This window comes from Stegostoma tigrinum, chromosome 29 (genome assembly GCF_030684315.1).
Source record: "Stegostoma tigrinum isolate sSteTig4 chromosome 29, sSteTig4.hap1, whole genome shotgun sequence".
Lineage (NCBI taxonomy): Eukaryota > Metazoa > Chordata > Chondrichthyes > Orectolobiformes > Stegostomatidae > Stegostoma > Stegostoma tigrinum.
The window spans coordinates 22,716,760-22,742,955 of record NC_081382.1 but is presented as its reverse complement, the minus strand read 5'-3'; the positions used below and the strand labels follow the sequence as shown (position 1 = coordinate 22,742,955).

Here is a 26,196-nt window from a genome sequence, read left to right as displayed (position 1 = left end):
AGTTGGGCTGGCTCAATGACTTTACTACAGGTGGCCTCCATATTGACAGCACCCAGGCCTGCCAAACTCAGCTTCCCAATATGGCGCGATCAGCAGGTTGGCAGCTCTTAAATCCTCATCAGTGCCAGCAGGAGAGGTGCATACTGCTTGGGCAGGCAGGAAACCACACAGAAATGAAGTTGAAATCAAGAATTTTAGGGTGCCAAGGGAGGGAAGGATAGCTGCTTTGGGCTGTTTTGGAGGCTGAGGTGCTGGGCTGGGGGGGTGGGATGAGTAAGGTCATTAGCGCCTGGGGGCAGCCCTGTGGAGTCAGAGGCTTCCACAGGGAGCGCCTTACTCAGATTTTTAACTGTGCTGTTGTAAAACTTGCCAGCAACAGGTTTTATTCCAGAACCCTCACCCCACCCCCCTCTCTGATGAAGGGTCTAGGCCCGAAACGTCAGCTTTTGTGCTCCTGAGATGCTGCTGGGCCTGCTGTGTTCATCCAGCTTCACGCTTTGTTATCTTGGATTTTCCTGCATCTGCAGTTCCCATTATCTCTCTCAGCAACAAGTCTGTGATAGGGAGCTGCAGAACTTTTACAGCGTTCCACTTGTTTGAATCAAAATACGATGTTGCACAAGTGTCCTTCCTACTCTGCTGTTGTAATGCTCTTCTTACCACGAGGTGCACACTCATTGTGCTCAGACATCTTTATACCCGCTTGTGTTGAACACACTGCTGCGTTGTACACTGAGAAAAATGGTCCTCTTAATCCACTGCTCATGGATGAATCAAAATCCACCAAACAGAAAGCCGGGATCAGTCATTTGGACACAAGTCAGTGAAAATACCTATCTGCAACAGATCAAAGCTTCGTTTGAACACAGAATTGAGGGCAGAGCTATCCTGCATACAATAGCCTGATGTTACTACATTCAGAATGTCCAGAGAAATGTGTAGGGCACTGGGCATTGCTGGTTGTTGACAAGTTCCATTTTATTTCAAGAGCACAATAGCTTAAGGCCATTTTAAAACTACCTCCTAGAATTTAGCCTCATAAACTGTTTGTTTAAAAACAAATGACTTTTGGATCAGCGCCATTACTGACAACTAGGTACTTTACATGAAAATAACACCACTGAAATGGAGAAACAATGAGGAGATGCTGTACAGGCACAGCTGCCTGAGAGATAGTGTGTGCTCATTTGTCTGTATCCTTCAATCTATCTGTGCAGGCATTTTCATTATTAATCTGTTCAGAGATATTATTACACACATCCGCTGCAGGTGGGACTTGATCCCAGGCCTCCTGGTTCAGAGGTAGGGACTACACCAAATAAGTCCCCAATCTATTTATATAGACTGTGTGGATATACCTCTTTGGGCCAGATAATTAGTGAAGCCCCAAAGGCCTGATAAATTCATAACCAAAGACACAATAAATTACACTTCCTAGTTAATTTTAAATGTTCATCAGACACACTTCAATCATATTGCAATACTTTTTTGTTAGCTGTGCTTTAAAAGGAGGCATGCCAAGAAGGTCAGCAGAAATGAACACTGAGTGGCCTTACCATAAGCCCCGACACAGCTACGGAAACAAAAGAAGCTTCTTCATAAGGCCTGGGTGGGTAGGCGAAATCTTCAGACCCAGCCAACTTTGGGAATGGGCCCAATGGAATTACAGGGCTGTTGGCCAATCCGTTTCCAGATGCCAGCCATTTTAATAAACATATGTTGGGGGCCCGGGAAGACTGTTTGCTCCTGTGAGGTTAAGAGGCAAGCTTTAAGAGATAAGCTCCCCAGTTTGTGATGGACAACTCAATTTCTCGGAGGTGAACCCTTCAGAGGGAGACCATGTTGGTAGTGCTGCAGGTAAAGTCTACAAGCCCTTTCTGTTGCTGAGGATGGGAGTGCAGCCAAAGGCTGCTCTGTAGAAAGACCCTAATGCTCACCCCATCATAAAGGTGGCCTCATTGGTTCTTATGTTTTAAATAATTGTTTTGCGGTACGTAATTAAAATATTGATAAAATGAGATAAAAGGTTGAAGCTTTTTGTCTTGCACTAGGATGTAAGAGACCGGCTTGTGAAAAGTGGACACCATTTAAACAACGTGAGAAGAGGATGCTGATTGGTTGGGCCATCATTATCATGTTGCCAATGGGAATGCAGCTGGCTCTTGCTGTCTCCATCATCCTTTTTTATGAGGAATGTGCAATGCATGTACAAATTCCTTTTGCTGACATAAAACAGGATTGGCTGTATTTACACATACAGCTTTGAGCAGGTACAATGCATCACACTGTGAGCCCAGCTGATGGTCATCTGTCTGCTGTTGTCACTTCCAGTACTGAAGTCAATACCATTTGGTCAGTTTCATTCTTTTCCTTAGACTTTGTAATGGTTTGATACAACTGAGTGGTTCATTGGGCTATTTCAAATGACATTTGAAGTCTCATTTTAAGATTACAGTGGGTCTGGAGTCACATGTAGGATGACAGATTTCTTTTCCTTAAAAAGGACAGTGAGCTGAATGGGTTTTTATTACAGTTGACAATGGTTTCATGCTTACCAACACAACAGGTTTCAATTGGACATTTATGAATTAAATTGAACTTCTATCTGCTGTGACTGGATCTGAACCTACGTCTCCAGAACTGGCTGGCAGCACAGCACATGAAATCCACAAGAAACTCCTGCAGTCTCATGCAACATCTCAGCTGTCAGGCACCACTCAAAGGCCAATAACATAGAAATGCGCCTGCTGCCATTATCCTGCACCATCAGATGGTACAAGGGGAAGCCCCACTTCTTAATTCCAAAAGCTGCATCCTTAAGTAATAGCTCTGGAGCCCAGTGACATGATCCCAGTGCAGTGGCTGCAGAATCTTCAGCAGTATATCCACACTGCCTTCCCTGCGTCAAGCCTGATCTTTTGAGTCCTGATGTGGCTAAGGGTTCCAGTCTTGCTGAAAGTGTGCTGAATTAAATCATTCAGCAGCCTGTCTCCACCCTGCAGCTTCACCAACTCATCTATACTCCCGCGTTCATCCTGGTTCAGCAAGTTCCTCCGGTTCTAGGATATAGCTAGTGTGTCCTACATTGTTACAATGTCGCATAACCTGTTCTTGTTCATGGTGAATTTAACCATCATGAAGTTCTCGCAGTCCAATGGGAGGTACCTGAAAAACAATGTCAGAAATCAGTCAGGATACCATGGGAGCTATCAATCCATCAGGGGTCTTGCTCATAGCATATGAGGACATTAGAAATTGCAATGTAAACTGGTAAGAAAGACCATGTAGAATAACCAACTTTAAAATAAACAGAGTTGACTTAAAACTAGGGTTTACTGTACACATGGCTCAAAAGCCTCAATGGACTTCAAATATCAGAAGTCTCAACGAACTATTGTGAAAAATGCCTTGTAGAGGAGAAAGAATTACTGATGAATCAAAACAGTTGGTTGGATGTGTAGTGGAGGAACTACCAGGAGATGCGGAGAATTCTTTAGGAAGTTAAACTTTTATTTGCAACCAAACGCTGTGACAATCAGAATGTGGTTTCCTGATTGCCCTGATCCTCAGGGCTGGTTATCCTTTATACATTTTCAGTTATCATGCTCTTTCTCAGGTTGCCAGCATGCCCAATGGTGTCAGTAAGGGTTTTCTTTCTACACTTAGGCAGTAAGTCAATGCTGTTAGTTTATGTTATCTTTCTGTTTCTGCCACTATGGCTGTTTCTTCTTCAAACTAAGATAATGATTATTTATTACTACATCTGCCACAATGGTCTCTCCTCCTCCAAACTTAATTGATAACATAGTGATTATTTATTACTACATCTGCCACAATGGCCCTTCGCCTTGGGTTGACCCCATTACATCATGCTAGTCCTTGCTAAGTTACGTGCTTTAATCAAACTAATTAAGCTGCCGTTAATAGCTCGCCTAGTTATACTACCATTGTTCTACACTCCCTTGACCTATGCTCAGGCGCCTCATTCTATTATGGTACAGCATTTCATTGATTATTGAAACATTCCATAATTCAGTGCATCATCCTACTGATCACTGTAAGATTTAACCCTTCATCTGCCCCTATATTTTTATTTTCCATCAGATGCAGAATTAAAAGCTGACACTTTGCCAATGGAACTTGGTCTTGAAAAGAGAGTAATGAGAGTTAGGACAGCAATCTGGAAAACAAGCAAGCTGAGATAGGTCATATGGAAGAGCAGGTCCAGGCTTTCAACGCAGCTAAGGAAAATTTTGAGGAATTTTGTTCCACAGCAAACTTAAAGGATCCATTATCCATGTTATGTCATAGACAATTTGTTATAAGTTTGTGATTAGACAAATTTGTTATGTTTTCAAAGCCATTGTAAAGAAACATTCACCATTGTGAATTGGGAAAATGTGATGAAACCTGTTTTCCTCTCATATTCATTTGTACTGTGTAAGCCAGCAAGCTGTGAAAATGCTAGCATTGAGGGAATTTGGTTTTCTAATATTACTTACATTCAGGGCTTGTGGTAGAAGTTTCAGCAGGTCACACAAAAATTTCATGGGTCAATGTAGGGCTGTTCCAGAGTTAGGATTAGTTGAAGATGGTAAGACAGTTAGAGAGAGAAAGAAAGAGAGCAGCAGTGTGGAGAAAAGGATGAAGCTCAAGACAGGAAAAATGCAGTTGGTATCTTGGCTGCTGAGAAGATGACTGAAGGCATTGTACAGTTAAAGCTCAGGTCGAGGTTTCAGGAGCTGTTTGATACCTCTACACAGTAAGGATTCAAAAATATCCTTGGAGACAGTAGGTACAATTAACTACTGGGAGTAAGGCTCACAAAGGGGCTTGGCCATGGGCAGGGGGAGGTGTGATAGCAATGTTAGCGGGACATGGAATAAGCCATTTGTACATCATTGCAGCTGACAGTGGGTGAAAGAAAAATACAAAGAGTATTTCCTTCTCACAGCTGAGCAAGATGAGATCAGAGAGACCCGAGACAGTAGTAGCTTGTTGAAACCAGCTGTCTGTGGAATAGCTGGAGTTCTACCTGTGAGCAGGTGCTGACATGCAACTTCTGGGATTGAGGGGAGTACAGTCCCAGGAAAGGAGAAGGAACTACAAAGAAGTCAGCAGTCATTGTGACTGTCCATGACATCACGGCTTTTGAAGGAATTTCAAAGCCAGATCTTCATATGTGAAGAATTAGAATCCCTTGTGAATCTTTAATGAGATTTGATGAACCACAATTTTGCTAATGTCTATGGGTTTGCTGAGAAATCTATAGTATCTGTCTAAACTGGATTTGTGATTTGCTGTGCTCTGTGAGATGTTTGATCACAGTTTGTCTGTTACTCATACATACGTCAACCTAATTCTGGAGATTAGAAGATAAATTGTTTATATTGATTGTATTGCCATTCTAACTTTGTAAAACTTAGTTTTGTTTGTTCAAAGCCATGAAATCTTGTCATTTCATTCTCTTGGTACACACCTTGATCTTAAACTTTGCCTACTTTTCCAAAAAAGGTTGCTGGGCTCTAGACAGATCATAATAAAAATGTGTCAACCTGGTCTGGGATTGTAACAATTTATCTGTACCATGACTAAACGTTTCTAGCATTCTCTATATCTCTTGCCTTGTAAAAAAAACCTCAGTTTTGATATTCTCAATTGACCTGATTCAACGGGTTTTTAAAAAAGGAGGCAGTTCCTGACTTCCATTACCCTTTGTCTGAAGAAGTGTTTCATGACATCACCCCTGAACAGCCTTGCTGTAATTCTAAGATTATACCCCTTGTTCTGGCCTCTCCCATCAGAGGAAATAATTTCTCTAAGTCTGCCATAAAATCCTTTAATCATCTCTAGCACCTCAATTAGATCATGCCTTACTTTTTCTGAATTCAAGAGAATACTAGACTAGTTTACTCAACTTGTTGTAATAATTTAAGACCTTTAGCCCTATTTCCATTCTGGTGAATATTTACAGCTTTCCTTTCTGAGGTCAAATTCACCCAATAGAATGCAGCACTCTACATATATTAGAGAAGTAATGTACAGCTTTATACCAGATAGCAGTGTTTCTGTGCAAGCAATTGTTTTAAAGATGAATTCAAACTTTTTGATCTTTACATTTACATGTCTTTTTGTCAGTTATATATTAAGCAAAAGTTACTCAAGCAAGCTTCTTTGAAAATGTGTTGTCGTTTAAAATGCTATAGTGGGAAATCTTGTCTCAATAACTTGATTGAGTTTTTTGAAGAAGTAATGGAGAGGATTGATGAGGGCAGAGTGGTGGATGTGATCTATATGGACTTCAGTAAGGCTTTTGACAAGGCTCTTCATGATAGACTGGTTAGCAAGGTTATAATCACATGGAATACAGAGAGAACGAGCCATTTGGATACAGAACTAGCTCGAAGGTGATGGTGGTGCAGGGTTGCTTTTCAGACTGGAGGCCTGTGGCCAGCTGAGTGCCACAAGAATTGGTGCTGGGTCCACTTTTTGTCATTTATATAAATGATTTGGATGTGAACATAGGAGGTATGGTTAGTACGTTTTCAGGTGACAGCAAAATTGGAGGTGTAGTGGACAGTGAAGGAGGTTATCTCAGACTAACGTGGAATCTTGATCAGATGGGCCAGTGGGCCAAGGAGTGGCAGGTGAAGTTTATATAAACATAAGGTGCTAAATTTTGGAAAGGCAATCGGGGAAGGACTTACACACTTAATAGTAAGGGTTGCTGAACAAAGAGACCTTGGAGTACAGGTTCTAAGTTCCTTGAAAATGGAGTCCCAGGTAGACAGGGTAGCGAAGAAGGTATTTGGTATGCTTGCCTTTATTGGCCAGGAGTTGGAGGTCATGTTGTGACTGTACAGGATATCGGTTAGGCCACTTTTGGAAATCTGCGTGCAACTCTGGTCTCCCTGCTAATAGGAACAATGTTGTGAATCTTGAAACGGTTCAGAAAAGATTTACAGGTATGCTGTTAGGGTTGGAGGGTTAGAGCTACAGGGAGAGGCTGAATAGGCTGGGGCTATTTTCCCTGGAACATTGGAGGCTGAGGGGTGACATTACAGAGGTTTATAAAATCATGTGGTGCATGGTTAGGCTGAATATCCCAGGTCTTTTCTCTGGGCTGGGGGCATCCAAAACTTGAGGGCATAGGTTTAAGGCAAGATCAGAAAGATTTAAAAGGGGTCAACATTTTCACGCAGAGGGTGGTACATGTATGGAATGAGCTGCCAGAGGAAGTTGTGGAGGCTGGTACAATTATGACATTTATAAGGTGCCCGGATGGGTATAGGAATAGGAAGGTTTTAAAGGGATAAGGGCCAAATGCTGACAAATGGGGCTAGATTTGTTTAGGATATCTGGCAGGTATGGATAAGTTGGGCATCTGTTTCCATGCTGGACAGCTCTAAGTTTGATTTGTTATAAAGTCATAATGAAAGCTATATGTTATCATTTTATTATACAATAGCTCTGTGCTAAAGTAAAACTGTTCAATGCGATGAGTTATGCAAACTTCACATATCTGAATAGCCACCTTTACAAAGTAGCTTGAAGGTGTAGTATCCTACTGTACCCTCATTTTACAAAATTATTATGGATCATAGACTCCCAGTGTGGAAGCAGGCCATTCAGCCCATCGAGTCAGGCTGACTCTCCAAAAGGGAACCACCCCCTGCCCTAAATACTATGGGCAATTTAGCATGGCCATTCCACTTAACCTGTACATCTTTAGACTGTGGGAGCACATGAAGGAACCCATGCAGACAGGGGGAGAACATGCAAACTCCACACAGACAGTCATCCGAGGCTGGAAGATTCAGCCAATCTTAGTTCATTCATCCAGAATCTATGGTTACCTCTCCCATTCCTGTTGTGTTTGAGCCCTTGTTGATTTTTCATTATATTACTTTTATTCTCTTATTAATTTTGGCTTGGAACTGTAAATCAGGAATTGTGAGCTGAGGATGACCTTTAGACTTTGGTAAACAGCTCATGGCGAAAAATAAAGAACAGTCCAAATAAAATTTAGGCTTTTTTTGCGAGGCCGGGTCTGGGCACTAATTGCAGGCTGTTCTTGATTAAAAGTATCCTACAGACATAATATTAGGAAAAAAGTGCTGTGTTTAAACAAGTAGCAGAAGTTGGCTATTAATGCACCTGGGAACGATCCTATGTTCAAGCACACGGCAGATGGTGATGTCAAAAAAGGTTTTGGGAAATGACAGTTAATCTATCCAGGAGGAACTAGAGACGTAGAGTTATGTTTTAAACTGTGTTTTTTGGAGAGAAGAGTTTGGCTGTTGATGACACAGTATGAAGATTTGGAAAGCTCCCTGCCTAACCTCCCTTATTAGTTTTTTACTCTCTGGGCTTTCAAAAGTTGAGTTAGAAGTATAAATACTTTTACTGAGTGAACTGAAAAAGGTGACCCTGATCAATGTATCCAAAAACACAACCGAGGAACTGTCTTATTAGTAAGGCATAGTACATCGTTTAAGTTGAGCTTGATGGGGATGCCACTTTCTCTGAGAAAACAAGCAATATCTAAACATGTTACAGAGATAGTAGGAACTGCGGATGCTGGAGAATCTGCGATAACAAGGTGTAGAGCTGGGTGAACACAGCAGGGCAAGCAGCATCAGAGGAGCAGGAAAGCTGATAAAGGGTCTATAACCAAAACGTCAGCTTTCCCGCTCCTCTGATGCTGCTTGGCCTGCTGTGTTCATCCAGCTCTACACCTTGTTATCTCAATATCTAAATATGCGCACTGACGAAGAAGCACAAGATAAGAAAGAAACAACTCAAATTTTTATAGTTACAAAACTTTCTTTTAAGAATCTTTACAAAAGTCAATACCCCCTTCATCACTGTTGCATGAGGCAAAACACTTTAATAATGTACTTTAATCACAAACATATTTTCAAAACGATTATAGTTCCACACAATATAGACAACAACAATTATAAGTATGAAATATAGCCAGAAAATGGCTATGGGATGTTTGGGAAATTATCCTTGCCCTTATCTTCCATGCATTGACAAGAATTTCTATGAGATCATCATCATGACGGAACAAACCACAGACTTACCTCCTGACCCAGCAAACGGATGTAAACTAAATCAGTATTTTTGAAATGACAACTGTACATACTTAAAAGTAAAAATTGTTGCGCAGTCATGCCTTCATTAAAATACACAATTCAGAGAGTTGGGATTTTGCATGGGGAATTTGGAAAAATGAAGGAAATTAAGGGTGGCATGGTGGCTTTATGGTTAGCACTGTTGCCACTCAGCACCAGAGACCTTGGTTTGGTTCCACCCTCAGGCAACTGTCTGTACAGAGTTTGCACATTCTCCCTGTCTCTGCGAGGGTTTCCTCCCACAGTCCAAAGATGTGCAGGCTAGGTGGATTGGCCATGCTAAATTGCCCATAGTGTTCACGGGTGTGTAGATTAGGTGGGTTAGAGGGGGATGAGTCAGTGTGGACTTGTTGGGCCGAAGGGCCTGTTTCCACACTGTAGGGATTCTAAAACTTAGCCATGCTCATAAGACTTCCTTGTTCACATAATATTACAAAAGGATAAAACAAACAAGTTTGTAAATATTTTGCCTAAAGGAAAGTACATGTTTCATTTGAAATTATTTTGTTTGTTTGTCTTAATAGGAAAATCACTCAAAAGATATTAGTCATTTACCAAGAACAGCTCTTAACTGACGTGTGGCATTTGCTTGCAACCACAATTTCACTTTGCTGGCTGCTTGATGTTAGGTAGGTTCTGTTTCTGATTGGGATATAGTCGTAGCTGCAAATAATGAGCGCACAAAGGATAATTCCTCAATTTCTGTGATCTTGCAAATGTCACACCTAGAGATGGTGAATAATTAATATTACTGCACACATTATTTGTCTGTTTTTACCATTCTTGAGCTTAATATATGCTTAAATAATAATATATGGCAGAGAATTTGTAACCTTTAGCACAGCTAAAATCTAAAGGGCAGAATAGCAAAATTAAGCCATTGCTTCAAGTTGTGTGTTTAATGGTTTGCTGTAAATTTTATGCCTTTTGATTGAGCTCAATGCAATGTAGAGCAACACTAGTTATATGACTAAAATGGGCTTGTTCACAGAACTTTGAAATATCTTTTCAATTTTGCTTCCACACATTAACAGCACAGGACCAGAGTCTCCGTGGTTGGAAGCCTCTGTTTACTCTGAGGATCTATCCAGGCTGAAGCAATCAGGGAACTGTATGCAGATCGATTCTTTTTGAGTGGTTCATGAGACACAGCTATCATTGGCTAGACCACCATTTATCACCCATTCCTAATTCCATTGAAATGGTGGTGGTGAGCTGCCTTCCTGGATTGTTGCAGTTTCTGGGATGTAAGTATATGGAAGAGAATTCCAGGATTTTGACCCTGCAACAGAGAAGCAATGGCAATTTAGTTTTGAGTTAGGCTGGTGTGCGATTTGAAGGGAACATGGGGGATGAGTTGGTCTGCAAAGCATGAGGCTTCCCTAATGTTCATTTAAGGAGGTTTGCTGGGAGAATCAAAGTCTTCTTCAGCTGCAAGGCCGAGATATAGGACTTTGATTACGTTAGTCTGGTAATCCTTCACAAGGAACAATGCAGCAACCCACCCCAGGTTCCTTTGACAGGACCTTCCAAATCCATAACTGCTACCATCTAGAAGGTCGAGGTTGCATAGGAACACCAGCTGCAAGGATCCTTCCAAACCACACAAAATCCAGCCTTGGAACAATATTAATGTATAGACAGGACAAACAATTGCGATGTTTCCTCTTTGCTCAAATCTTTTCTCTATCAATATACAATGTTGCCTCACCTGGGTTTTCTAAAAATTCTCCTTTTTTGGATGAAGGCTCAACATTCTGCAGCTGAGTCACGTTAGCAAAGCTGTGAATCACAGTACCCGCTGAATTCATCCAACTATTCTTAATGACCAATTGCAAGGGCTCAATGATGTTACCTCCACAAATGTATCAGGAAGTTTATGCCACATGTTGATCAATTTTGGAACGAAGGTAATTCTGCCTATCAGTTCTACTCAGTTTAATTTAACATGACATTTCTATATCCTCAACAATCACATTGTTTTTTCTAAGATGTCTCACATCTAAGGTGAAAGATTGAAGGCCATCCAGTCTTCTTTTATAGTCCAAACTTCTGGCATTGGGAGCATCCTTGTGGTCTTGATTCAGTTCAAGCTCCTGAATTCTCCTGATTGATAGTGACCATAATTAGACAATATTGAAGGCACAATGTGACCACAGGATATCTGTTTGATCGCTAACTCCAACTTGCATTCAACTGACTTGGTTTTGTAGCTCACCAGTTTATTACTTTTATTGGCTGTTGCTCTGCTTTGAGTGGGACGTATTTTGAGTTAAATCAACAAAGATTAGTTGATTTTTTTTCAATTTCATATACCTCATTTTCACAGAACATGCATGTTGGTTTTCTACTCTTCCTATGTTCCTTTATATTCATCTGTTTTAAACTTGGTCTAAGCTTGCACTTCTGACTTTTGTGGTTTGTACAATTCATTCCGTAATTTCTAAAGGTGCTCTTTCTAATCTGGTTTCATTCTAATCTTGACCACTTTGCATTTAGTCAATTAATCCAGGTCAATGATTTAGGCTAGAAACTGTAGTCATTCAAACATGGATACTTCTCAGTAGGTCCTTTGTTTCACCCCAACACCCCTATGCAGAGCATGTCGTTTCATATTCTTTACCAAGTTTCATGCATAACATAGATCTACCCAAATCTTCATGTTTTTCAGTTTAATTAAATAGATTTTCATGTGGAAGTTTACTAAAATTTCTTTGGAAGTTCAGCTACACAATAGCTTGAGACTTCTCATAGTCCAGTTCAGTTGTCACTTCCTCAAGGAAGTCAAAGAGGTTGTGCTGGCAGGATTACCTTCCAAGTCCTTGTTGACTGCTATTAACAACATTATAAGTCGTGGAGAGTGTTATACATGCATTTTTTTGCATGATCTAATGGATTTGTAATTGTCTGAGTCAAACATTCAAAGAAGAATGCCAAATTTTAATCATTAAAGCATGTCCCTCAGCATTCGTATTGATGACATAAATGTTTGATTTGTCTGGCTTCTCAATTTGTAATGGACAGGGTGATTTAACATTCCAGTGCTGATATTACCAATTTTTTAAAAACATATTCATTTGTGGGACGTGGGCATCACTGGCTGGCCAGCATTTATCATCCCTAGTTGCCCTTGAATTATTGAAGAGCAAATTACTGGGTTAGTGCTTGAATGTGTACCATCGGATCTGTTGAGAGATCAGGTGAGAAGGTAAATACCTGAGGTTAATAGTTCATCCTCCAGCAAGGCACAAAACTAATAAGATCCTATAAGAAACAAGAACAGGAGTAGGCTGTTTGGCATCTTGAGCCTGCTTTGCTATTCAATAGAATCATGGTTGATCCAACATTTCCCCTGCTCTATTTCTAAAATGTTTTCCTTTATTTTCTCCTCATAGCAGTAATGCCACACCACACCCATTCAAAATAATCAGTTCCAAATAGACACTGAAGGGAGACAACACAAAAAAAAATTGGCTGGAGTTACATTCCTTCAACATATCAAGCTGACAGTAATCCCCTCCCTGAACCACACCTCTCTGAATTGGATCATGATAATGCAGTCATAATATAGTTCATATACTGATTGCTGGGAAGTCACATTCCAGTAAAAGTATAGCACACCCTCACAATTAACTCAAAATTGAAAATAATATCTAGCAAATCACCTGCACTATTTTAAATTATTATTTATTCATTAATATCAGTAAAAATACTCCACTGAAGAGTTGCAAAAATAAATGAATGATATTTAGATATCATTTACTTGTTTCAAAATTCTGACTGCACACAAACTCATGTGAAATTCTACTTCTCTAGCAAACAAAGACTTTTCACGAGAATGCGTGAACGGACTGGTCAGTGAACAGGATATCGCCTGAGTTGGTGAGATTTAATTATGGAGAGAGTTTGGACAGACTGGAATTGTTTTCCTTACAGCAGAGGAGATTTAGAGGGGGCATGACTAAGATATGTGAAATTATGAGGGGCTTGGAGAGAAGGAAAATCTTCTCTCTTTGATAGAGGGAATGACCTGGGTGGGGATGGGGGTAGATCTCTATGATTCCATGACTGGAGATGATGTTTCACCTGACAGCCTCTATGATGCAGTCCCTTTCACTCAATCAGGGTGTATAGTTTCAAGTAGATGTGTATCATAACATCTCTGCAACTGGTTAGTTAGGAAAATACCCATGAAGAACATTTCACATGTGGTAAGTTCCTGTACTCTCATTCACTGGTCCGACCAATCAGATGGTCGATATGATTCCTAATTTCGCAGAAACGCCTAATGCTTAAAACCATGTCCATTATTGTACCTTCCCTCTGCTTCACTTCTGAAGGTGGTCGCTCATTGGAGGTGGCAGTCCAGACCACATTTATCGTCCATCACTCGTCATCCGTGGACTCGAACGAGGAGGAATGATCTCACACCGAAACTGGCAAAAACTGGGAAAAAAAAACTCACAAAAGCCACCACACCCTCAAATAACTAACTCGTAAATAACACAGTCAATGACCTACAGAAAGTGTTTTTTTAAAAAAGATGAACTCCACCTTGTGATAACTGAAACAAAAAGAAACAAACCATGGGCATTTCCTTTAAATAAACAAACATATTTGTCAAACCTGGGAGCGAGTCAGCTCCACCTTCGTTTCAAAATAACATGAGCGTTCCCCTTAAAACTCCCTAAACATCAGTTTCTGTCTCTATTTCTGATTTGCCACATGCATTTAAACCAGACCATAGACCTGTCTTCAGGTTTCAAAAAGGCACTTTTAAATACTGCCTTGAAACAGACTCTAAAAGCAACACTTTCTTTGGATAGAGTTTGTTTAAAGCATCCTTCTTTACAGCCCCCTCTCTTCCGGTTAGTTCCCCAGAAACTCACACACAGCATGTTTATTTCAGCTGATTGGGCCGGGACAGTGCTTCAAACCTCTGGGTCATACTGATGAAACAGACATCATACACGCGCCCTTTCTCTTCCAGAATAAGCATCACCTATCCAATTAGTGCTTCACGTTTTGTGTGATGCGTGCAAGGAGCGACACTTAGAGGAAAGGACCTCCTTCATAAAGAGTTAAATCAAGATAAAGAGGGTCCATTCGTTAAAGTACACCATGCTCGTGGTTTGCAGTTACGTGATTCACCTTAGATGTTTCTCCGAGGTTGTTCTGGAAATTAACACACAACTTTCAGCGGAGCCTATTGTATCAGAGATAATAGGAACTGCAGATGCTGGAGAATCAGAGATAACAAGGTCACAGCAGGCCAAGCAACATCAGAGGAGCAGGAAAGCTGACGTTTCGGGTCGAGACCCTTCATCAGAAATGGGGGAGGGGAAGAGGGTTCTGAAATAGATAGGGAGACAAGGGGAAGTGGATTGAAGTTGGATAGATGGCAAAATAATTACTAGTGCATTTGAGATAATGGGAACTGCAGATGCTGGAGATTCCAAGATAATAAAATGTGAGGCTGGATGAACACAGCAGGCCAAGCAGCATCTCAGGAGCACAAAAGCTGACGTTTCGGGCCTAGACCCTTCATCAGAGAGCCTTTTTCGACATCTGGGATGTGCGGGAGTGGAATGTCTTATCGTGGGAGCAGATGCGGCGGAGGCGGAGGAATTGGGAATAGGGGATGGAATTTTTGCAGGAGGGTGGGTGGGAGGAGGTGTATTCTAGGTAGCTGTGGGAGTCGGTGGGCTTGTAATGGGCATCAGTTACAAGCTGATTGCCTGAGATGGAGACTGAGAGGTCCAGGAAGGTGAGGGATGTGCTGGAGATGGCCCAGGTGAACTGAAGGTTGGGGTGGAAGGTGTTGGTGAAGTGGATGAACTGTTCGAGCTCCTCTGGGGAGCAAGAGGCGGCGCCGATACAGTCATCAATGTACCGGAGGAAGAGGTGGGGTTTGGGGCCTGTGTAGGTGCGGAAGATGGACTGTTCCACGTAACCTACAAAGAGGCAGGCATAGCTGGGGCCCATGCGGGTGCCCATGGCCACCCCCTTAGTCTGTAGGAAGTGGGAGGAGTCAAAAGAGAAGTTGTTGAGTGTGAGGACGAGTTCCGCTAGGCGGATGAGAGTGTCGGTGGAGGGGGCCTGGTTGGGCCTGCGGGACAGGAAGAAGCGGAGGGCCTTGAGGCCATCTCCATGCGGAATGCAGGTGTACAGGGACTGGACGTCCATGGTGAATATGAGGTGTTGGGGGCCAGGGAATTGGAAGTCCTGGAGGAGGTGGAGGGCGTGGGTGGTGTCACGGACATAGGTGGGGAGTTCCTGGACCAAAGGGGAGAAAATGGAGTCCAGATAGGTGGAGATGAGTTCGGTGGGGCAGGAGCAGGCTGAGACGATGGGTCGACCAGGGCAGGCAGGTTTGTGGATTTTGGGAAGGAGATAGAAACGGGCCGTGCGGGGTTGGGGAACAATGAGGTTGGAGGCTGTGGGTGGGAGGTCCCCTGAGGTGATGAGGTCATGAATGGTGTTGGAGATGATGGTTTGGTGCTCGGGTGTGGGGTCATGATCGAGGAGGCGGTAGGAGGTGGTGTCGGAGAGTTGGCGTCTGGCCTCGGCGACGTAGAGGTCAGTACGCCATACTACCACTGCGCCACCCTTGTCTGCGGGTTTGATGGTGAGGTTGGGGTTGGAGCGGAGGGAGCGGAGGGCTGCCCGTTCTGCGGGGGAGAGGTTGGAGTGGGTGAGAGGGGTGGAGAGGTTGAGGCGGTTAATGTCTCGACGGCAGTTGGAGATGAAGAGGTCGAGGGAGGGTAGGAGGCCTGGGGGTGGTGTCCAGGAGGAGGACTGGTGTTGGAAGCGGGTGAAGGGGTCAGTGGAAGGAGGGTTGGGTTCCCGGTTGAAGAAGTAGGCATGCAGGCGAAGACGGCGGAAAAACTGCTCTATGTCCGACCGTGACTGGTATTCGTTGATGTGTGGTTGTAGGGGGACAAAGGTGAGCCCCTTGCTCAGGACTGACCGTTCGTCCTCAGTCAGTGGGAGGTCTGGGGGGATGGTGAAGATTCGGCAGGGCTCAGGGTGGCTGTCTCCTCTGGGGTTACAGGCTGTGGAGGTTGTGGGCGGAGCGATGATGTCGTCGGCCGTGGGCGGGGTTCCGTCGGCCGTGGGCGGGGTTCCGTCGGCCGTGGGCGGGGTTCCGTCGGCGTCGACCGTGGGCGGGGTTCCGTCGGCGTCGACCGTGGGCGGGGTTCCGTCGGCGTCGACCGTGGGCGGGGTTCCGTCGGCGTCGACCGTGGGCGGGGTTCCGTCGGCGTCGACCGTGGGCGGGGTTCCGTCGGCGGTGGGAGGATCGGGGTGGGCGGCAGCAGCTGAGGTGAGGGTGGTGTGTGGGCTGTAGTACCTGGACGTGGAGGTGGTGACTGCAGCAGCGGTTCCGGAAGTTCTGTGGCCGGCGGAGGCCGATGTGACGTCATCGGTGGGGTCTCCGGCCGTGTCCTCATGGTCAATGGCGGCGGGTGCATGGTGGGGGAGGGGCAGGGACAGAGTCGGGATTTGGGAGGCGCAGGAATCCTCTTGTGGGTGGCAGGGGCCAGTGAGTTGGTTGTACTTACGATTTTTGGTGTCCAGTAAAGCTGAGTGGAACTGGGTGTTCAGTCTGTGGATCCTGCGGAGGATAAAAAACAGCAGGGGTCCTTTGCAGGTCTGGGAGAGGGAGGCTCTGAGCTGGGGCAGGCTGGATTGCAGTGCCTGGAGGTGCCGGCGCATGGCTGCAAGTGTCTGTTTCAGGACTCGCAGGGAGAACCGCTTCTGAAGGGTCTGAATATTCTGGGTGTAGAGGTGGTCACGGTTGGGGCCAAATTGGGAAGGCTGAAATGTGGACTGTAGTCCCTTGGGGATGATCTGGTTCCGTAGGCAGGTGCTGAGAAAGGTGATGTGGCTGTGGTACCTGGTTTGCTTCAGGACATGGTCGAGCAGTTTCAAGGCCGAAGAGATTACAAGAGAGTTGCAATGGGAGAGAGATTCCCTGAGGTTGGTCCGGAGGGAGGAAGGTAACTTCTTCAGGTTAGGCATCCCTGGAAGAGGCTTCGCAGTGAGGTTAAAATAGTATCAGAGATAATGGGAACTGCAGATGCTGGAGATTCCAAGATAATAAAATGTGAGGCTGGATGAACACAGCAGGCCAAGCAGCATCTCAGGAGCACAAAAGCTGACGTTTCGGGCCTAGACCCTTCAAACTAGTGCATTTGCTATTTCCCTCATCACCTCATTTAGAAGGGCCTGGAGACTTGTCTACCTCTAGCCCCATTAGCTTGCCCAGCACTGCCTCCTCAGTGACAATGATAGTTTCTAGGTCCTCTCCTGCTATAACCTTTTTGCCATCAGTTTTCTGCATGTTATTTGCGTCTTCCACTGTGAAGACCAACAAAAAATAACTGTTTAATGCCTCGGCTGTTTCCTCATTCCCAGTTATTAACCTGGCCTTCTCATCCTCTGAAGGACCAATGTTTATCTTCGCCACTCTTTTACAATTTACGTATTTGTAGAAACTTTTGCTGCCTGTTTTATATTCTGAGCTAGTTTATGTCATAATCTATCTTACTTTCCTCTATAACTTTTTTTTGTACCTTTCAGTTGGCCTTTAAAGATGTCCCATTATACTAGTTTCCCACTACTTGTTGCTTTTTTTGTATATTTTTTTTTCAATCTGATACTTTCGTTTATTTCATTAGACATCCATGGCTGACTATCTCTTTTCCTACAGTTCTTCCTTATCACTGGAATATACTTCTGCTGACCATTGTGAAAAATCGTTTTGAAAGTCCTCCACCGTTCCTCAATTGACCCACCATAAAGTTTTTGTTCCCATTCTACCTTAGCTAACTCCTCCCTCATCCCATCATAGTCTCCTTTGTTTAAGCACATGTCATTGGTACTGCATTTAACTTTCTCATGTTCCATCTGTATTTTAAATTCGACCTCACTGTGATTGCTCCTTCCGAGAGGATCCCGAACTGACTTTCTGTCTTACTGTCGCACAATAGTCTGTTAGCTCTGAGATATATACTGTATTTATTTTGTTACAGTATTTAGTTCTTTGATGTATAAACATTAAAGAAATTCTAACCAGGAATTAATGCCTTCAGTGCCCAGGAACTGCAAGATTCATGATTCAGCTAGAGTTCAACACATATGGAACTAAAGGGTATTTTGACCAGCCAGATTTCAAGATCTTTACCAATCAGAGAGATCATTAATTATTCCTATCTCATTACACAGGACTAGATCTAGGATAGCTTGTTCCCACCTAAGTGTTTTGGGTCAAGGTAAAAGTCAAAACAAAGAAATATTCCTCTGATACACCCTTCTTTACACACATCACACCAGTCTCATTTGGATAACTTGTGGAGCCTTCTGTAGCAGACTTCTCTGAAATTTTTACCTCATCCCCAGAAGGTTGTCAGAATGTTAAGTCTGGGGTTCTGGCAAATTCTTGCTGCAGTTTGGAGAAGACAATGATTTTACTGTGGGAGTAAATTCCTGGGCTAATAATCCAAACACCCGGGTTAACCAGGGTTTAAATCCCACCACAATAGAAAGTAGCATTTACATTCACTAACGAATAACTCTGGAACTGAAAGCTAGTCTCAGTAATAGTGACCAGGAAACAACCATGGAGTGACTTTTTTTTCAAAAATCTCATTCACGCATGCAGGGATAGAAATCTGCCGTTCCTACTGGTCTCAGCCTGCAAGTGAAAGTCTACAGAAATATGGTTGGCTCTTAATTCTCCCCCGAAGAGGCTGAAAAAGCCCTTCAGTTGTACCAAACTACCCAGAAAAGCCAGACCACGTAGAATGAAATAGTTCAGGAAGGTGGCTCGCCATGATCTTCTTAAGGGTAATTAGAGATGGGCAATAAATACTGGCTTAGCAGCAATGCCCATGTCCCATGAATGAATAAAAAGAGAGTCACTATATAATTAGCTTGCCAGAGAACAACTTGATCTTCTTAACAAGATTATACCTTGGCTAAAAATAATTTTTGTACTAATATCTTTGAGACATTTGTGGCATTTGCACACATTACCTATTCCACCTATAGCTCTGCACGCCTGCCAGAGGATCCATGATTATTGTTTGTCATCCTCGGCTGCATTGTGCCTTCCCCATACATTCACTGTAGCTCATGTGAAATCGCTTGTGACATCTATCATCTAATACTTTTAGTTTGACCCCTCTTTCTGATGCCTTCCACTTTGCCCTCTAACCTCTGCAGCTTTTCAGCTCTGCTCAGTTGGCTGAACTATCAGCCGAATGTAACATTTTCTTTTGCTCTTGCAATTGCAAGTACTACTGCATTTGTCTTATGGCTTGTATATGGAATTTGAAACAATCATCCTAACATCCACATTCCAAAGGCCTCTGATTTCTCCCAAAATCTTCACTTATTGTCCTGGATTCTGAGGTATCCATCAGACCAGAAAATGACTTTTAGAGCAGCAATACATGCCTTCAATTTATTTAACAACTTCTGTTCCTTCTAACTTTAGGCAATCTTCCAATTAGAAATTTTACAGTGGGAGTAAATTCATATCAGAAGATCCCATGTTACACTGTGGCTATGTACATCTGTTGGAGATAAACAAAGTCACACTAATACACTTCTAATAACAATTGAATTTATACAATTGAATTGAGTTTTTCTGTCTTACTGTTGCACAATAGACTGTTTGCTCTGAGATATATACTGTATTTATTTCGTTACTCTGTTTGGTTCTCTGATGTATAAACATTAAAGAAATTCTAACCAGGAATTAATGCCTTCAGCACTCAGGAACTGCAAGATTCAGGATTCAGCTAGAGTTCAACACATATGGAAGTAAAGGGCATCCTGACCAACCAGATTTCAAGCTCATTACCAAACAGAGAGTCATATAGTCAAAGCAGGATTTGATTTTTAGGATAATGAAAATGTGTTCTCCCCATCCATTCTGCAATCCTCCCCCAAATCCAGTGTTAACCTGCTTTTCAGAGAAAAGAAAAATGGAAAAGGGAGGGATAAATGAAAAAATGCCAGGATGACTCAGCAAGCCAGGCAGCATCTGTGGAGAGAAACAAAGTTCAGTTTAATTGAAATGTTATCAATGAAAGGTCATTGACCTGAAAAGTTAACTCAGCTCTTTCCGCAGATGATGCCAAACCTACTTGCTGAGTTTTCCCAGCATCCTTTTGATTTCCAGCAACAGCAGCATTTTGCTTTCGTTTTAGAAAAGAGAAGAGTATTGACCAAAAGTGAAACCTGCATTTATAATCATCTGTTGGTAACTAAAGCAGCCAATATACAGAAAAGAAAACAAAAACAGAAATTACTGGCAAAGCTCAGCATCTCTGGCAGCATCTGTGGAAACAAGTCAGAGTTACTGTTGCAGGTCGACTGACCCTTCCTCACAAAAGTCTGTTTATGCTTCTGATTTACATTCTCTGCAGCTCTTTTGTTGTTTGATTTAGAAAAGAAAAGCTGGCTTCAAATGCACATTTATTAAAGAGGAATGAAATTAAATACAAATAATACAATTATGATCAGCAGATGCCAAAGATAAAATGTTCCTTTTAGTTTTAGAATTAGTTTCCAACTGAATCTAATGTTTCAATTCAATGTTCCAACTGCTTTGATTTACAACCAGAATAGCACACCACTTTTATAAAGGCCTGTTTGATCTTCAAAGTCCTTATTATGTTAGACCTTCAAATAGATAATGCAGTGCAAACAAAGCACGAGAGTTCATTTCAAGAGTAGTATTAGTGAAAAACAGAGGCTTCTAGACTACGTAGTACACACGCAATCAGTTCTGGTCTCCCCATATTGTTAAAGAGAAACACTGGTGAAGGTACCAAAAATAATTACTTTCCTGGAATAATATCAGGCAAACTACACAGGCTGAGGGCCTTAACTCAACAGAAAATAAAGGCCCAACAGGTAACCTCATTGAAGTCTTTAAGTTTATTGAAAATGTTTGATGGAGTAAATGTAGTGATGAAAAATGTGAGAGTTAATTATATTAATTTCATCTTTTAAGAGTTTGGATTTCAAACTGGTTAGTCTATTAGTTTGTGAAAAGGATTGCTAATTAAATAGTGGTAGATTAGCTCAGTTGGCTGAATGGCTGGATTGTGGTTGCTGTGTGGGTTTAATCCTACACAGGCTGAGGTTACCAGAAATGAATCTCCTTCTCAATCTCTCCCCTCACCCCAAGTGTGGTGATTCTTAGGTTAGACCACCACCAGTTATCTCTCTCGCATGGTCTAGTGAGCTTATGATGACTTTACTTTTTTAAACTAATAATTAATTAGGTCAGTCTTTTATGAACAATAATTTTCAACCAGTGTGTGTCAGAGAAAAGATGAATGAAGTCTCAACGGAGTGTTAATGGAAGTTGTTATGATCCCAGCTAATGTTATTAGTGGACAAGTCAGCTCTTTGGCTTGATTGATCATACTTTGTTTTGGTTTAATGGGGTGTTCTTTCACTGAAACACCAGCATGCAATGCTGAAGATTTGATTTTAACAATAAACAAAAGTTTATTATGCAAAAGAAATGAAGATAAATTAGAATAAGCCCAAATATTTACAAATAACACATGTTTACAGATTTAGACACACCCAGTTAAATGAAATCCCATTAAAGCAAAAACACTTCTTTACAGTACTCACACCCAGGAGAATTCCATTTTCTTTTACAGCAAAGCTTTTCACTGTAATTAGATACACGTGACAAGGCACTGTTGGCAAAGATGGCAGCAGAGTAGGACGCTCTAGCTGGAGCTCCTCTCCTTCGCCAGTTCCTTTTCCTCTTTCTTTCCTTTTTCTTTTCTGCACTTTGTCTTCCCTTCCCCTCCACCACAACCCTGACTTTTAACTTTTTAAACTTACCTGGAGGCAATGGAGAATGGAGACGAGTCTGAGCCCAGTCCGGCTTGAGAGACGAGTCGGAGACCATGCCAGCACGAGAGACCAGTCCAGGAGCCAAGTCATGGGATGGAGCCCAGAATGAAAGACAGTCCAAGCCCAGGCCAGCCTGGGAGGTGAGTTCTGGAGGCAAATCATGGGAGGGAGCCCAGATCAGGAAGCTGTCTGAGCCCAGGCCAGCCTGGGAGATAAGCCCGAGAAGTGAGTCACAGGCCATAGCCCGGAACGGGAAGCTGTCTGAGCCCAGGCCAGCCTGGGAGATAAGCCCGAGAAGCCAGTCACAGGCCAGAGCCCGGAACAGGAAGCCGTCTGAGCCCAGGCCAGCATGGAAGATAAGCCCGAGAAGCCAGTCACAGTCCAGAGCCTGGAACAGGAAGCTGTCTGAGCCCAGGCCATCCTGGGATATGAGTCCGGGAGGTGAATCTGGAGGTGAGTTTCAGGCCAGAGTGCAGTGCATGGAGGTAGTGAGGCCTCATGTGCTGAAGCCCATTGGGCATGGACTCGGAAAAGAACTGTAACTTGAGTACTTTTTAAAGACACGTTTTAATCTTATTCTGGATTTTGGAGTAATTTGAGTACTTTTTGAAATTTTGTATTCCTATGCTAGACTTTTTTTTTTACTTTTTCAATTCTGGAACAAACATTTAAAGTATCTGTACCTAGGTACCCTGGACCTAAGATGGCGCCAAAGTGGTGACATTACAAACTTTCCACTGCACTCATTCAAGCATATTGTGGCAATAAAGTCTATTCTATTCTAATATATCAAACCAATTCTAAAGGGTCGAACGTAACTGTGACTCCAGTTGCCTATTTTAAGATTGTGATAGCCTCTTCCTGGTTCCTTCATGCTTCTGAGATGAGATGTTATGAACTTCAAGTAACTTCTTCAGGGTTTTAACCAAATATTTATGGTCTGGAGCTTTCAAAGTAAACTGTTTAACACAGAAGTGACCTACTCCTTAACAGTTCAAATCAAATCCTTTCATCAGGAGCAACTACTTTACATGTCCAGATTCAGCCAGGATTTCATCAAAACTGAACCGAAACCCAAAAACCTTTCAAGCTGTAGGTATTGGCAATTTGGTTGGCTCAGCTGGTTTGCAATGCCAGGTGACACCAACAGTGCAGGTTCAATTCCCACACTGGCTAAGGCCACGATAAACATCCTACCTTCTCAACTGGGCCTCTTGCCTAAGACATGGTGGCCCTCAAGTTAAACTCACTACCTCTGTGATGAAAGAGCAGTCCTCTGGGACAATGGCAGCAAAACTTTGTTCTCCATAATTAATATAAATCAATGTCTGACCTTCTATACTGAAAGTCTAATGTACAAGTGCTTATTTTGCTCATTCACGACAATTTGTCCCATTGACAACAAAACCCCATAATACACTAGGAAATCTCTCATGTTGTTCTTAAAAGTAATTACCACAGCTACAAAAATACTTACAAGTTAATCATTGAATCTCTTCAAACACATGGACCAAAGCCTACGTGTCACTAGCACCAGTCCAAACTCTAAACTGAACAATATTGAACAATGGTTAAAACACAGACTGTACAACACAAAGTTAATTGGTATTGTGGGTTTATATGATGAGAGAAGAAAAAATGCATTGAGCCACCAGCTTAACATGAGCAAGTGACTCATTGTCACTCATCCTAAACCTTGAGACCACGAACCCTATGTGCCATCTGCACTCCCTACTCACTCACTTGGGACATCCCCCCACCTGCACCAAGAATAATAACTGTGTCACCCACTTTCATCTTCATCAATACCTGCCTCTGTTGTATTCCAGAAGGAAATCAGCCTCCAATAGGGCAGAAAGAGTCAAGATGGGTAGTGAGCTGCTCAACATTCAGCTTATCAACTTCTTGTGAAGATAGCATCCTGACTCTGACTGCCGCGAGTGGCTGACTGTTGGAATCCAAGCCCATGGACTGGTACCAAAGTCTGCCCTCGGCTTCCGGGCTTCGTGCCTGTGCTAAATAGTACTGTGAGCCTGATATTTCTGGCTGAGGGGCAAGGTGCTAAAAAGCAAGCCAAGGTGGTAGTGTATTGAGCATCCAGGAAAGGTCAGAGTAGGTGAGTATTGTGACAGCAAGAGAACAAGTGGAGCTGCAGCCTGGTACAGTCCATGAATCAATTGCATGCCCCTAAGTGTATCATGTCCTTATAACAACATTACAATAATTTAGTTGGAGACAGAAAGAACTGCAGATGCTGGAATTCGAGTCGATACAGTTTGGAGCTAGAAGAATGCAGCATCAAAGGAGCAGGAAAGTTGACATTTCGGGTCTGGACTCTTCATCAGGACTGGGAAGGGGGAACGGAGTTAGAAAACAAATTGAGAGAGGAGGAGTGTGGCTGGGGGAAGGTCAGTGGGATGTAAATAGGTGGATTCAGGTAGGGGTAGTGGGAATTGATCAGAGGGAAGGGTGGAGCAGATAGATGGGGAAGAAGATGGACAGGTAGTGTCTTGTCAAGAAGGTGGGGATGAGAGGGAGTGTTGGACCTGGGATGAGGCAGGGGGTGGGGAGATTTTGAAACTGGTGAATTCTATGTTCAGGCCATCAGGATGTAGGCTCCTGAGGTGGATATGAGGTGTTGTCCTCCAGTTTGTATGTGACGTTCACTGTGGCACTGGAAGGGGCCCAAGATGGACATGACATCCAGGGAGTGGGAGGGGGAGTTAAAATGGTTAGCAACTGGAAGGTGTTGTTGATTATAGTGTACAGAGCACAGTTGCTCTGCAAGTTTGTTCCCGAGTCTATGCTTGGTCTCACTGATGTAGCGAAGGCCATATTAGGAACAACGGATACAATAGACCAGGTTGGAGGATGTACAGGTGAACTCCTTTCAGATATGGAAAGTTTGTCTTTGGCCTTGGATGGAGGTGAGATGGGAGGCATAGGGGCATGTGTAGCTCTTCCTGTTGTTGCAGGGAAAAGTGCCCAGTGTGGTGGGTTTGGTGGAGAGTGTGGAGCAGATGAGGGAGTCATGGAGAAAGCAATCCCTACCACAGGCAAATAGGGTTGGGGAGGGAAATATCTCTTTGGTGATGAGGTCGGATTGTAGGTGGCAGAAGTGGCAGAGGATGATGCATTGGATGCGAAGGTTGATGGAGTGGTATGTCAGGACCAGGGGAACTCTGTCTTTATTTTTGTTGGAAGGAGGGCCGGTGCAGCAATGAAGTGCAGAAGCATCTGTAAATGGATTGGAGACAAGTCATGAGAGTTCTTAGAGCCTGGCACAGGTTGAACGCCAATGTCTGTGGACTGGTGCCACTGTGAAGCGTGACCATAGCAGATGTTGGTGTCCAACATAGTTGACCTTTGGGGCAAGTGGCAAGGTGAAAATGCTAGTTGCCTGCTCTGACTTCCACATCAAGAATCCTTGATGTCTAGCTCGCTCAGTGCACTTGGTAAGCTAGGAAGCTAAATATCAATGATGCAACGTGGGTGGTTACTGAGGCATTTCACAAGCTATGCAACCTCTTCACTGGCAATTTGATCTGTTTAATGGGAAACTTGCCTTGCTACATTGCAGATGCATAAAAGATGCATTGAGATGTTCCCAATGTCGGAATAGCCCATGATAGACTCCTCATGCAGCTCTGTCATGTCACCCACCAGAGCCCATATCATTTAGGCCCCTTTAAAATTCCACTTCTTGAGGTTCACATTGTACCACAATCTTCTTAGATTTTTATGTTATCAAATGATAAAATAATTATGGTTACAAATCCAGTTTTACGTTATTATTAACAACAAATGATTGATTTTTCACTCAAATATTGGACGTGGTTTAATTATTGTACAATCTATACCTTTGGCCCTACTAAGATGATAGTGATGATCTGGTGTCCTTGTTTTTGGTTATTTGATCAAACCTTTTTTTTTACGTTTGGACAACTCTGCAGATGCCAGGATGGAATTACACCATAACGATTTTGAACTTGGTTTCTTTGTCGGGAGTGACATATATTGCCTTCACTTTCTAAAGGTACATTCAAAATAAATGCTTTCTTTTGAGCTGCATAATAATGCCTTTGTGCGCTAATTTTTAAGAAAGGCATTGAAGCAGCATCTAAGCAGGATTGAGCAGAATTGTTGCTAACCAAGAATGCTG

The 26,196-nt window shown here is 42.9% G+C and overlaps 1 long non-coding RNA gene across 1 annotated transcript; it reads right to left on the bottom strand.

Annotated features, from left to right (window-relative positions):
- Positions 1 to 2,508: 2,508 nt before the first annotated feature.
- On the bottom strand, positions 2,509 to 14,272 carry LOC125465336 (uncharacterized). Its single transcript, XR_007250226.2, has 3 exons — positions 14,030 to 14,272; positions 13,457 to 13,586; positions 2,509 to 3,165 (listed from the first exon to the last, which is right to left on the bottom strand). It is a non-coding gene; the product is annotated as an uncharacterized LOC125465336 (long non-coding RNA).
- Positions 14,273 to 26,196: the final 11,924 nt, after the last annotated feature.